This window comes from Acomys minous, assembly GCF_964271855.1.
Source record: "Acomys minous genome assembly, chromosome: 4".
NCBI classification, from domain to species: domain Eukaryota; kingdom Metazoa; phylum Chordata; class Mammalia; order Rodentia; family Muridae; genus Acomys; species Acomys minous.
The window spans coordinates 98,976,595-98,991,091 of NC_140486.1; positions in this window are offsets into that span (position 1 = coordinate 98,976,595).

Below are 14,497 nucleotides of genomic sequence, written 5' to 3' on the forward strand. Positions count from 1 at the left end.
TAAAAATAAAAAAGAAAGAAAAGAAAAATGAAATTGTTCTAGAAGTAGAATCAACAGGACAGAGATGTCCTGGTTTCCTTTCTTAGCTGTAACAAAAACCACAGTTCCAGGTTGCGGCCCATCATCATTCCAGAAAAGTAAACTGAAGCAGATAGACATACCTACAGTCAAGAGCAGGAAGAGAATAAATGTGTGCTGGCTTACCTATGACCACTCCCTTCTCTACACCAATACAGTCCAGAATCCCCTAGCCTAGGGAATGACACCACCCACAAAGCGGAGAGAGGGGGTCTTCCCATCTCAATTAACGTAATCAAGACAATCTCCCACTGATAACGCCAACATAATCTGAACGGCCCCACATGGAGACTCTCTTCCCAGGTGATTTTTAAACTGGACCAATTTGATGATTAAGTCAAACTGTCACAATGGCATGTAGAAAATGGCCCAGTTGTGTGTCTCCCCTTTCCTTCTTTGTGAGTGGCCCAGTCCTGAAGTACCTAGTGACCAAGGTGACCCTTGATCTCAGGGAAGGACTGGACTTTGGTTTCACTTCTCCAGACTATAATCAATATGTGTTTTTCAGAAACAGTGGCTGGCCTTCCAAAGTGGAAGCAGTCAGTGACTGGACAAACTAGTCTATGCTTCTCGGGGTCCAGTTAGTGTTTGCTTCAGTCTCTAGCCCTAGCCACATTTTTCTTTGGTAATCATGAGCCTGCAGGGCTCACTCCAGTGGCATGTAAACCCCCAGTGAGGAGAAGGAAGCCAATTCCAGACCCAAGGCACAAACCAGCTGTCATCACTGTTGCTTCTAGATCCAAACGCATCTGCTGTACAAAAGGCCTACCATAGCCAACTCGCCCCTGCCCACACGAGCCATGTGGCTTGTGGAGACAGTAGAAGTAAGCCAGCAGCTGCCTTCCGAACTCTCTGAACTTCACGGCCTTCGCTCAGATCTTGCCATCACTTGGAGGGCACCAACACCTGTGGAACAATTAACTCCCCTACCCTTCCCCTTCTTTCTTTTACTTCCTTCTCAGATTCTCCTCCGGTGGCACTGGGTAACTGCAAATTGTAAATTTCATGAAGCTCTTGTCAGAATAGCAGACGTTTAGAAGACTAATGAAGTCAAGTGCCCGAGTAGATGCTGGGAAGTGCAGCGTCACTGCTCATTTGGGGAATGTGGAACTCGACGATGCCGTTTTGAAAAAAAAAATGATTTGGCAGCAACTATCATGACGTTAAGTACATTTTGATGTTAGGCCTTTTGACTGAGCAGTTCCTCTCCCAGGAATTGTGTTTACAGAGAATTTGTGTATGTGTACAGACCGGTGTTTAAGGTTGTTCATGCCTATTTACCATAGATAGCAACACAGACCTGGAGACATGTCCTCTTGGTGGATAGGGATTTAAATAAATTGCATTATTTCCATCTTATGGGATATGACGGAGCCAGTGAACACAGAATTAAGCCTAAATGATATGGGCTGCAAAGATGGCCCAGCGGATAGGAGTGCTTCCTACAAAGACTGGTGAGGATGTGGCCTCCAATCCTCGACACCACAGAAGGCCAGACATGGCCATGCTCATGCCTATACTGCCAGTGGCTGAAAGGTCATATACAGATGAGGGGGATGGGAGGATCACTGGAACTAATTCGGTGAAAGACCTTGTCCCAGTGGAATAGCGGAAGTAAATATTGATACGTAGGACACACACATACCCACATACACTCACATAGACACATACACGCACACATACAAACCAAACATATTTCTAAGTAAACCTAAATGACTTCCAGGAAAAGAACAAACTGTAGAACAGTCAGATTCATGGACTCGCTGGTCTTTTTTTTTTTTTTTTTTCATTAAACATGTATAAACGAAGCTAGAAGGATGTTCTACCCTAGTGGTAGTTAATGCTGATAAAGAGAAAGCACGGGTGTTGGGGAGTGAAAGGAGAGTGCCCTTTCATATAGCTATGTATATGTCTATGCATGCCTAGGTATATACCTGGGGTACCTAGACTGGTCAAATTCATGGGGTACAAAAGGGGTGACCAGGAGCTGCAAGGGGTAGTTAATGGGGAGTTCATGCTTAGTAAGTACAGAATCTCTGAGAAACAGATGGTGATGACTTCAGACCTTTGTGAATATATTTAATGATACTGCATGTCTACTTAAATGTTTGAAATGAGTTACTATAAACATTCAATTATTGTGGCAGAGGAGACAGGTCAGCAGTTAAAAGCACTTGCTGCTCTTCTAGAGGACATGAGTGGTGCCCAGTACCCAGGTTGGTCAGCTTACAACCACCAACAACTCCAGCTCCAGAGCATCCAGTATCCTCTTCTGGACTCTACAGGCACCTGCACTCTCATGGGAACATACCCTAACACAGGCACGCATACATGGACCTAATTAAAAATAAAATGAATCTTTAGAAAAAAAGCATTTGCTTATGATCCACTATGTGAAGATACATCTTAATTTTTATGGGTAAGATCCCTAAGGGAAATATAGTTGCCTAATAATTCATTATTATGAATTTCCAAGCCATTTCCCAAAGCGTCAGTGTTACTTTTATACCCAGCACATGTGTAGAAGAATTACAATTGCTGAATTGCATATTCACCAACCCTTGGTTGCTGATCTTTTTAATGTGAGCCACTCTATAATCCTGTAGCCGTAATCCATTGTAGCCTTTACTTACATTTCCTTGATGAATAATTACACTGAACATCTTTTCATGTGTTTATATATCATCTACACATCTTCAATAAAATGTATAATTAACTGTTTACATAAAGCTTTTTTTCATATAAGTCTTTCACTGCTGTACCAACCAAAGAAAATGCATGCAGTAAACCTAGACCCCCTATTCAGATCTAGCCAATAGACAGCTCTTTCTCCATGGTTGTGGGGGAAGGCAAGGACTGCCTCTGATATGAACTCTGGTGTCCCCTGTTTGACCACTTCCCCTTGGTGGGGAGGCCTGGTGGCACTCAGAGGAAGGGGAAGCAGGCTGATAGGCTGTGATCATCTGGTGGGGGAGGATGTCCCCTTCTGTCACAGGTCTAGGGGAGGGGAGTAGAGTGAAAAGGGGAGCAGAGAACGGGAAAATACAAGTGAGGGAATAACAAACGGGATGTAATCTGAATAAATTATAACAAAAAAATAAATAAATAGAACTTTATGAAACTAGGACAAAAATTTTTATATAAAGAACTTAGAGGAGTCAGTCATAGAAAATAATAAATGCCTATAATCCCAGTACTGTGGAAGCAGAGACAGGGAGAAATGGATCTAGTAATGGTTGTATAATAATATAAATAAACTCAAGGCTACAGAGCATTTAAAATGGCTAAGTGGCAAAATCTTTGTTGTATATATTTTACAACAATAAAAATTTGAACTGAAAAAGGGGAGGGAGTACTAGAGACAAAATGGTACAGCAGAGAAATCTGGGAGAAGAAAATAAGACAGGAGTTGGAGAACTGGAGACTCAAGCAAGAAGAAATATGTCTGAAAACCCCATATGGAAACACTGTATTGTAAGCCATTTTTTAAACACATAAAATACATTTTTAGAATTAAAGCAATAAAAAGGTATGTAAAAATGACTGACATGGTAAATTTGTGTTAAGTATGTTTTACCAGGATGATAAATACAGTGATTAATAAAAATAATTTTATTGGAATAATGTCCATTATCAGACATGTGAGGACACTAGAGGACTTATTATATATATATATATATATATATATATATATATATATATATATATATATATATCAGCACTTAATTCTAGGCAACTACCAAGAGATCAGCATATCCCTTAGGCAGGACATTATTTACAGCTTGGGACCACTAGTCCAAACTCCCAGCCTCAAGACTCTTTGAAATGGTCCACTTTATTGGCACAACCTTCTTAGCTGTCTATGTCAGATGGTGTGAACTGAGAAAGAGACTCATAACTGTCATGTATGAATGAAGGAGGAGAGGAGAGAAAAGAAGCCATGATTTTGCTTAGTTCCTATGTGTTCCTACTTGGAGCCAACAGCTAAGAGAATGTTCCAGCATTTTTATAGCATGCAGCTTCATTGTCGAGTGATGGTTGTTTTTCTAGGTCAGCTGGCTTCTTGGAGACCAACACCCCGAGGACACCCAGTCATCTCCACAAATGAGACTAGAATTGAACTACCTGGTGCCCAGACACGTCACATTTGACCTCTGCACGCCATTACTCAAAGCTGCTACGAAGGCAAAGGGACAACACTGATGACATCCAGCCAAAGCACTTTGCAGAGGAAACCGAATAAACACAAACAAGCCCCCAACTTAGAATGTTCCACTGCTCTTCTGCAGGCATCTGTGGGAATAAAAAGAGAAGAGATGTTTATGCTGAGACAGGAAGTCCAGGTCAAAGGCGAAGTGAGGAAGGCTTCAGTTCTTATTGAGAACCCAGCCCGGGAAAGCAAATGTTATAAGGAGACAGTCCATCATTGCACAGGCAACCAAATATTGTCAGCCTTTGATTTTTTTTACAGGCTGGTGATTTATAGGTGATGACAAAAAAATGGGGGGAGGCCATTCCTTGAGCTAATGCCCAATTAACTGAGGGGATAAACTTTTGTATTTACTCCCAGCACTCCTAATATCGCAAATGAATACTAAGAGGTTGGTTTGTTTGTTGGAAATGAGGACACCATTTGCCACTGCGTCTTGTGTCATCCGAGTGACCTTGCCATCGAAAACGCAAGGCAGGAATGTGTTCAGTTGCCGGGAAATTGTGAACATCTAACTTGGCAAATTCAAGCTACCAAAGTACCACTTGAAATGAGTGCAGAACAAAGAAGCCAGGGGGAGGGAGATGCAAATAGCATCCGGCAAGACAGGGAGGAGCACAGCCTGAACTTACCTAAAAGCCTGATACTACAACTTGACTTTGACTCCTGCAGATTGTGTGCTTAAATTTAGGGGCGAGGTGGGGACTTTGTGTGCTGCACCCTGCGGCTCGTTCCAAGAGTGCTTTCCTTCTGGGGCATGCCAGCGCCTTGGAGCTTATTTCCTCACTTTGTGAGGACCCTTACCCTTCATGAGCAGAGATAGTATCTCTGCAGCAAACCGACAGCACTATGGTCTCTCTTGTCTCTGGTAAAGTTGGGAAACAGTGGCCACTTTTTACTTAGTCAGTTACAAAGTTGCTAAGTTAGTTATTACAAGTTCTTCTCAAAGGAGAAAGTCCTCCGAGGGCTCTTGACTGAAGTGATATTTGCAAGCACTCCATTCCTGCCCCAATATCCTGGTCAACATTTTCATCCTTTTTAGCCAGTGACTTTCTTTGAAGCAAAAAAACTTGAAAAAGCAGTGTCTCCTTTATTCCTCCCTAATACTTCTCTAAGCTGTTAATGATCAATTACCCTGGGTTTGCAAGAAAGCACAGCGCCTGCAGCAAACTTTGAAGAGAAAGGTTAAAGAGGAGAGGGAGAAGGGGGGAAAAAAGCCTGGGAGGGCAGTGGGGAGGGACAAGGAGAAGGAAGAAAAGAAAAAAGGCAGAATGACAAGAAATAGCTTAGTCTTGGTTACAATTGTGGCTTAATGTGATATGGTGTGGGAGCACAGACGCAACACACACACACACACACACACACACACACACACACACACACACACACACACACATGAGCAAGCACACATAGACCCCACATACTCGTTATCAGCCCCAAGAGTCTAACAGCTTAGCATGCCACCTGATGTCTTTACTCTAACTTCTTACACAAATCCTTCCTTTTCTCCATCTAACGACTTAATCATTTGCTCACCATCTTCCCTTTACAAGGACAGAGAGACAACGTTTGGTTAAAGAGCTTTACTCTTTTTACAAGCAGTCCAATAAAGATAAGGGTTTTTTTTATTTTTAAATCTCTGTGAACCAAAACCTCAGACTGCAAAGATTCCTCACATTGGATGCTTTCTAATTGTGACCAGGAGCCAGATGGAATAACTTAATAAAAGTTACAATGAGGGGCAGGCACAGCTATAATGCATATGGTCAAGTGGTCTGTTCTGATATGGAAATTTCTCCTGTGGAATTCAATAGTTCTATAGGCATTTTCCAGACTTTAATCTCCTCTGGCTGACTTTTCAACTGCAAGTCTCTCTCACCATCTCAAATCTGTCCTAAAGACCCATCAAACTACCTAATTTTTTTCCAGGTTTTTCATCAGAACATTACTAGGAAAAAGCAAAGCCTTCTTCTTGATGCTAATATTAAATAGAACTTAATTGCTTATTTACTTTCTGCATAATATAATCCACTCTGGAACTTTCTTTCAATGCTGAGGGTTATGCAGATAACATTTCTATGACTTTCTTGCACAGCACTTAGCAGCACAATGAGTCCTTCCAGGTGGTGATGAGAAGAAGAAATGGAGGAGCCTTAAAAAGAATAGTCCAGGCCGGGCATAGTGGTGCACGCCTGTAATCGCAGCACTTAGGGAAGCAGAGGCAGGTGGATCACTGTGAGTTTGAGGCCAACCAGGTCTACAGAGCAACTCCAGGGCAGCCAAGGCTACATCTACATAGAGAAATCCTGTCTGGAAAAACAAAAACAAAAACAAACAAACAGAAAAGAATAGTCCTAGGAAGGGATATGTGGATTATTCTGGAATCTCCTTTGTTAAACAAAAGCTATGACTGCATTTCGCTTTCCTAACAATTTTACAAAGCACTGCCACACAAATGACCTTGAAGTGTCAGTGTCACAGGACACTCCGGAGTGAAAGGGAAACGGCCACTGCCCACATTTTAAACAAAAGAATATTATTGAGCAGAGAAGTCAAGGAATTATTTTTTTTTTCTGTTGTTACTAGCCGCCTAGGTCCATAAACCTGCCACTTCCGTTTCCCTATTGCATAGAAATTAGGAAGTAGAAGCTGGTGATAGAAAAGAGATGTACAGTTTACAGGGTAGGGCTCTAACTTCCTCCCATCCTGCCTGGAGCCATCTTCCAATAACTCCAGCAAAGCCCAGAGGGGCTGGAAACATATGCAAATTAAGCTGTGAGTCAGGTGAAGGGAGGGGGAAAGGAAGCTGAACCCCAGGCTGCTGCCAGTGTCTCGGGTCTGTCTCTATGAAAGAAACAGCATTGTAGTCAAGTCTGGGCTGAGAAGAATAAGGTCTTTAAAAGCCCCCCATTTTTGAAAGAGAAAAGAAACTGAAAGTTTTGTGAGATGTAAGACCTCCCCACCCATTCCAGGCCTGGCCCAGTTCTTTGTCCCTAAATCTATTCCTTGGCTGGGAGGACAGTGCATGGTTTTTTTATGTCTTTGAAGGTCAGATTCAACTGACTCTGCACATGAAAAAGGAAGCAGCCAATAGAAAAACAGAGACAGGTTCAGCCGGCCCAGAAAAACAGAGACAGGCACCAGAGTCTCTCTTTAGGGCATAGCCTCTCCCCTTAGGCCTTACACACCCAAACAGGTAGTGCACCTGCATTAGAGTTTCCCTTTTCACTGTTTGAAAAGCCACTAGGAGGGCTGCCTTTGTTAGCCTGTTGTGCAATGAGAAGCCATAAGCATTTCTTGGTTGGCGTATCCACACATCGAATCAGTACAAAGCTGCGGTCAAGGCTAAGCTCTTCCTTGTCACCACTCTTCTTTTCTTCCGTCTGTTCCTTCCCTTCTCCTGCCTGCCCCTTCCCTGCTGACTACCCATTTCCAAGGCTAGGGTATGCCTACCCGTGTCCACCAGAGTATCTGACTGTGCCCTCCTCCCCTGGAGTCAGCCTTCATATGGGTAAGTCACCTCTAGAAGTCAGCAGAGAAACCTGCCAAGATCCAAATCTGGTCAGTGATATTATCTGACTCTGAAGCCAAACAGGTGCCATTCAAGGTCTCGTGTCCACAGGAGAGTGAGATATGGAGTCCTGGAAATCCCTGATACTGCCGTCGGGGGAACAACAGTTTCTGGGTAAACAACATACAGAGGCGGCAGAGGCGGCTTCTCACAGTGCAGAGGGTGGCTGTCAAGAGCCTCATCTTTAAAGATCCCTCACCAAGCTGGGTGTGAGGGTGCACACCTTTAATCCCAGCACTCAGTGAGGCAGGGGCAAGTGGATCACTGAGTTCAAGGCCAGCCTGGTCTACAAAATGAGTCCAGGACAGCTAAGGCTATACAGAGAAACCCTGTCTTAGAAAAAAAAAAAAAAAAACCAAAACAACATGAATAAACAAAAATCACTAAACAGAAGAAGTCGTGTACTTAGAATGGTCTCTACCATGGGTGACAGGGTCCACAAAGACCTCCCAGCCCTTGTTTCCCTCAGAATGGATTTAGAATCTCAGTGTGCGCAGCATCTGCTCCCTCCCTTCACAGGACTATCTGCTGCCTTGTCTCTGATAATGTGACTTATATCTGAAGCCACTGACTGAGGCAGGAGAACAGAGAGGAGAGTGACGCCCAGAAGGATGGGATGCAAAGTCTAACAAAATTAGCATATGAAAAAAGTTAGCAAAAGAGGAGGTTGGAGCCACCTCCCAACACCCCACCTTACCCTACCCTGAGGATGACTAAAGTTGCCTGGTAGCACTGGTTTGGGTACAGCTGTATTCCATAGTACCTGTAGGTGGCCTGGGCCTCATTATAATACCAAAGTGCACACCCACAGAGAGTTAAGATGCTAATGACACATGAAGTCGTAGGTAGAGCTGCATGTAGCAAACAGAGCATGGGTGGAGACCAGTGTGACATAAAAGCTACACAAGAACCTTCTACAGGTACCCTCTGAACACCAGTACCAACTGATGCCGTGAGGACAGGCTGGCGGGTACAAACTGGGCATGTCCTGCATTCCGCTTTTGTCCAGATCCTTCAAAATAAAGACACTGAAGTAAATAAAATTTTCCCCCAGTATGTACCACTACTCACTCAATAAATTCATGGAACACCCCGGGTTACTCATTGAGAGCCTATAATTTTGTAAGCACTGCACTCCCCGGCCCTGGCCCACTCTACAACTTGACGATGATGCCAATCACTTGGGGAACCTTGATTTTGTGCCAGGTGCTATGGTAATCCCATTATTATCCTTATCTTATTTACACCCCCATTAACCCCAAGAGGCATAGACTACTATTATTCCCGATGCAGGTGCGAGAAGTGGAGCCAAGGGTGATTTAGCCATTTTTCCATAGTTAACCAGCTGTCAGGCCAGGATTCAGCTCCTGTCTGTCTGATGAGTAAAGTCCTGCGTGCTTCCCTGGGGGAGTCATCATTAAATCAGAGCCGCTGCCGCCGCTGCCGCTGCCGCCGATGAGAATTTCTGTTCTGGGGCCAATTGGATGCTGTTTAATCCAGCTTGTTCTGTATACTTTCTGGAACTGTACTTTTCTGGAACTTTCTCGGATATAACGGGAATTAAAGCACTCATCTACTATAGAGAGAAAGGGAGATAATGTCTGGAAGAAACTCTTGGCAAGCAGGGCTGGGATGGACAGGATCAGGGAGGGAACTAGATACTTCCTCCCAGATATGGATGGAATAAAACTTAGCCAATCTGGCTAAGCTATGTCCCAGACTCCTCTAGGTTTTCTGTCCAACTCCTTTGGGGTGTGTGTGTGTGAGTGTGTGTGTGTGTGTGTGTGTGTGTGTGTGTGTGTGTGTGTGTTTTCACAGGGTCAGGGGGTGCATATGTGTGTGTATGCATTCGGAGGCCAGAGGTTAACCTCAGGACTTTTCTGTGGTAATGATCGGCACTTTATTTTGTGACAGGGTCTTTCAGTGGCCTGGAACATGCCAAGTAAGGTACATTCACAAGCCAAAGAGCCTCAGGAAGGGCCCTGATGTGTTTTGCAGAGCTGGGATTACAATCGTATATTACCATGCTGGCTTTTTTTGTGTGTGAGTTGCATCTTGAACTGTGTCTGCAGAGCAAATGCCTATCTTCCTGCTTATAAAAGCAAGCATTTTACCTCCTCGGCCCCAGCCACTTCTTAATCCATCACTTTCCACTACTGTTTGCCTTCCATTGTGTCCTTTGTCCCTTCTAACTATAGCAGCAGTTAAGAGGGGGCAACATTGAACTATACCAGGGGGAAGGAAAATTGAGTCTGCAAAGTCAAGGTGCCTTATGGTGAATCTCATCAAATTTGCAAAGCCTCTACTCATGAAACAAGGCCCTATCTGGCTCCGGGTCTCCCACTAATTCTCTGTTTCCTGCACCACCACCGTGATGGAGAGCCTTCCCCACATGCCTCGGCTGCTACAAACACCACCACGCCTTCCAAAACCACAATGGGCTGAAAACTCCAAAAGGCTACGCCAAGATAAACCTTTTCTCCTTGGAGCTGTTTCTCTCAGGTATTTTGTCACATGTCGATGAGGAAGAAAGACTAATAGAGCCACTGACTGGGTAGGTCGCCGCCAACTTCTCTTCCTTTTGACAATAAGGTGAAACGGGACCAACATTCAAACCCCTCCTCAGTTTTGGTCCCCAGAAGTTTATTAGCTTAAAAAAAAAATGACCTGGAATAGTCCTATTCAATAATGCCTTAGATTCTATTTTATTGTGTCACATATCACATTTTATTCTCTGACGATGTAGAGCCCCGAACATCACAAATCACATGTCCTTCATGAGAAGGACTGAATTGATTGCTTGTCTAATCTGAACACCGTAACACTGGGTCATTTAGAGCTCCCAAGGCAGAAATTTGTCTCTTGATATCTCCGAGTAAATCCCATACCTGCCCAACTTCTGCTCGAAGCGGGCAAGAACACACCTAAAGACAATAGTGTTTTCTCATATGAGAAAGTTTTTTCAAGCAACAAGGATGAATAATCTTTTCCAGTGGAGTGGAAAATCCAGTTGTGCTAGAGGAGGTCTCTGGCTTGACAGGAACTCCACACTAATGTTGATTTTTGTCAGATTTCTCAAGGCAAAGAGACACAGAAAGACAAATAAGAATAAAGTCTCGGGCTGGACGTATGTTTTCTTTTCAATCCACCTCTGAGGTGAGCAACCTCCATTCCCCAGGACAATCTTCTCACCTTTTAAGTGTATCACCAGCCCTGGGGCAAAGTTACAATCTGTTAACAAAGAAGCATTGTAATCTAGGGCATCCAGCCGAAGGCTCTCTATGGCTGCACGCTTGGGAAAGTACGTTTTTCTTTCCCTAACTAGTCATTAAAGTACTTATGTTTAAACCTGGGATATTTCAATGACATCAGCACATGGACCAACCCTAAGCCTTTGTGAAAACTTAAATTACCACTTAAAAATGTTCTGTTAGCTTTCGATTTTCTTGCATTTTCATGTTTAAAAAAAATACTTTGTTAAATTCTCTTGGAATAGTTGGCTGTCTTTATTCAGTAAACCAAGGGAGCTTTTCTTTTTATTTTTTTTTCCAGGAAAAAAAAAAGGTACATTAGAACAATGATATTCTTTGAACTCAGTTGAAGGTAGCTATTTAGAATTTGCTAAATTGGATGGACTCAGCATTTCAGTTCTATTGGGCACACTTATCTGATAAGTCTTTGATGCATATCTCTATTGGTTTGTGGTAAGGGAAAAAATTAAAGGCAGGTGGGGAAAGCAAGCCAGGAGCCTATGAGGCAAACCTAGAGCATGTTAGAACATTGTTATTATTGGCTGGGGCCAGAGCTCCCAATCACTCCCCTGCATCAGAAGTTACGTTTGTTTGGTAACACAGGGAGGGGGCCTCTTAGTGGATTCATGTGGGGGGACAGTGGGCTGAAAGAAAGGTTTGGAGCCCCAGAGAACAGAGACAGTATACTCTGGTGGCCAGAGGGGGTGACTTTGCTTTAGAATCTGGTGACCTGCTGGCTTGCTTGTGCATTTTTCACACATGCTCAAGCAAACATCATCAGTCTTGGAGCTTGGGAGTAACTGTCCTACTGTTTGGGAGATGTTTATGAAGTTGGGGGCTAAGCCTGAAGATAGCCTTTGAAAATCTAAATATGATTTTTTTAAAAAAAAATCAGTGATTTTAATTTTAAGATTTCACTTTATTTTTTAAATATGTGTAGACATGTGTGAGGCAGAAAGTAGGGTCTGTGCACACGTGAATGGGATACCCACAGCAGTTCACAAGAGGGTGTCAGATCTCCTACAGCTGGACCAACCGGAGGTTGTAAGCCACTCAGTATGGGTGCTAAGAACTGAAATCAGATCCTCTGCAAGAGCAGTACACACACACACACACACACACACACACACATACACACACACACACACACACACACACACACACACACACACACACTGAGCCATCTCTCCAACCCCAGGCATTTTATTTTTAAAAAGACAATTATTTGCTGTGCACTTACATTTGTTCCCTTTCCTCTTCATTTTTTTAAACTTCATTATTTTCGTATTTACGTTACAACTTGGCCATCGCCCCCTCTCTCTTCTCCTCCCAGCCCCACCCTCCTTCCTGCTCCTCCCATCCCCCCTCCCTATTCCTCAGAAAAAGAGGATTTTCCTCCTCCCAACCACCCCAGCTCAGGACTGAGCATGTTTTCTTCCCCTGTGGCCTGGCAAGGCAGTCCCGCCAGGGGGAAGTGATCAAAAAGCAGACAATAGAAGCATCAAGTTCTGAGGGGAAAAAAAAATCAGGGAAAGAGACAGGCAAGGTTAGGCCGCAGTGGGCTCCCTCCTCTGGCAAGACGCCAAGAGGTCTCAAGCCGCTAGCCTGACTACCTCGGGTCTGTGGAGGAAAACTTCGTTTACACTACTCTTTAAGTTTAACCCATATTTCCTGGTCAGCAGGTTACCACTGAAACAGAACGTTGTTAAGAACTCAAAAAGACTCAATTCAGGCCCGGGGAGACTCAGGAACAGCCTTGGGCAGAAGGCCTGTCGCCACTGTGATCGCCACTGTGAAAGCCAGCTTTGAGACCCTTGCTTGCAGGAGAGAAAAAAAAAAAAAAAAAAGATTTGTTTCATACACCTCATAGCTGCATTGTTTGTGCACAAACTTTGGTAGGTGTCTGAAAAATAAATAAATAAATAAGCAAAACGTTGGGACCCTAAGCAAAGCTCTGGCATAGAGAACGAACCTTCTAGAAGCAATGGCCCCTGTGTGTGAATCATTCCCAAGAGGCAACAGCCCACACCTCTGAACCCTGGGGACCACCCAAGAGAGGGTGCAATGAGAAGTACCCGGGGCGCACACCAGTGGATGGAAGGTTTGACTATGTGCCTGTGACATTTCCAGGAGCCCAGAGACTTGATGAGTTATCCTGATGTGTGACAGTACGGATCACTCTTCCCTCTCGGTGATACTCGAAGTTTGGACCCCACTCCACAGGACACAACGCTGTCTCTTCCGGCAGGGAAACAAGGAATTATGGGAGTTAGCCTAGGATGGCTTTTCTCCCTAGCCATGCATTAAAAAAAAAAAAAAAAAAAAGTTCTCCATTGAAGTTTCACCTTTTTACACCCACACAAACAGTGCACAGGGTTCCCACACCTGAACCTCATCAGGAACACTTGCTATTTTCCTTCTTCTTAGATCTCTGGGTGAACGAGCCTCCTCCATCTCTCCTTTCCTTTGTCTCAAGAGCTACCACACCAAGGAGAGTTCATTTGCATTCAAGGCTTAACACAGCCCAGAGAGGTAGGAGAAACAACTGTGCTAACCTGTTGTGCCCACTGCCATTTTAACGGTGAGGAAATTGACACTGGAGGTTAGCACCTTGTTCGGTTGCACAAAGCGGGGAAAATCTAGATGCTAGAGCAGATTTCTTTAAAAGCCACTCCAGTGTGTGCCCTTGGGAGACGAAGGGCAATGCAAGCCATCAATGACATGAGGACTGCCTGTCATTATTCACTGGAAGCTTGAGTGACAGCTGAGGTGGTGAGTGAGGAGGATGTCTGTGCCAGAATACGCTACGGTTGGCCTGGGCAAGAGCCTGCATCACCCATCTTCCCTTAGCACGGGAATTCTAGGTGGCTTGCTTTAAATGCATGCTCCTGGTTGCTACCTGTACACCGATCCTGCTGTAGAAGATGCCAGGGCACAGGGATCTGCATTTTCAGCAAGCTCCCCAGGTGATTCTTACACGCTAATTTCTGAAAATCACAAATTGGAAACTCTCAAAATTTCTCCCCCAAAACCTAAGAACGTAAATCCAGATTCCCAGGCCCACAGACACAAGCCAGGTGTGGTGGCATGGGCTGTAACCCCAGCTCCTGAGGAGGATGTCCCACGGAATCCAGCTGGACCTCAGGGCTTCCTGGCAAGCGGGTCTGGCCACAATAATGAGCTCTGTGAGTTCTGTGAGAGACCCTGCCTTAAAAGGTAAGGTGGGTACCAATAGAGAAAGCCATCCTACATTGACATGTGCCCCGCCCCCACATGAATACATACTCTGTGTACAAGTATGTGTGTACATGTACACACACACACACACACACACACACACACACACACACACACACACTCAAATTAACCTAGGAAGCAGGATTTCTT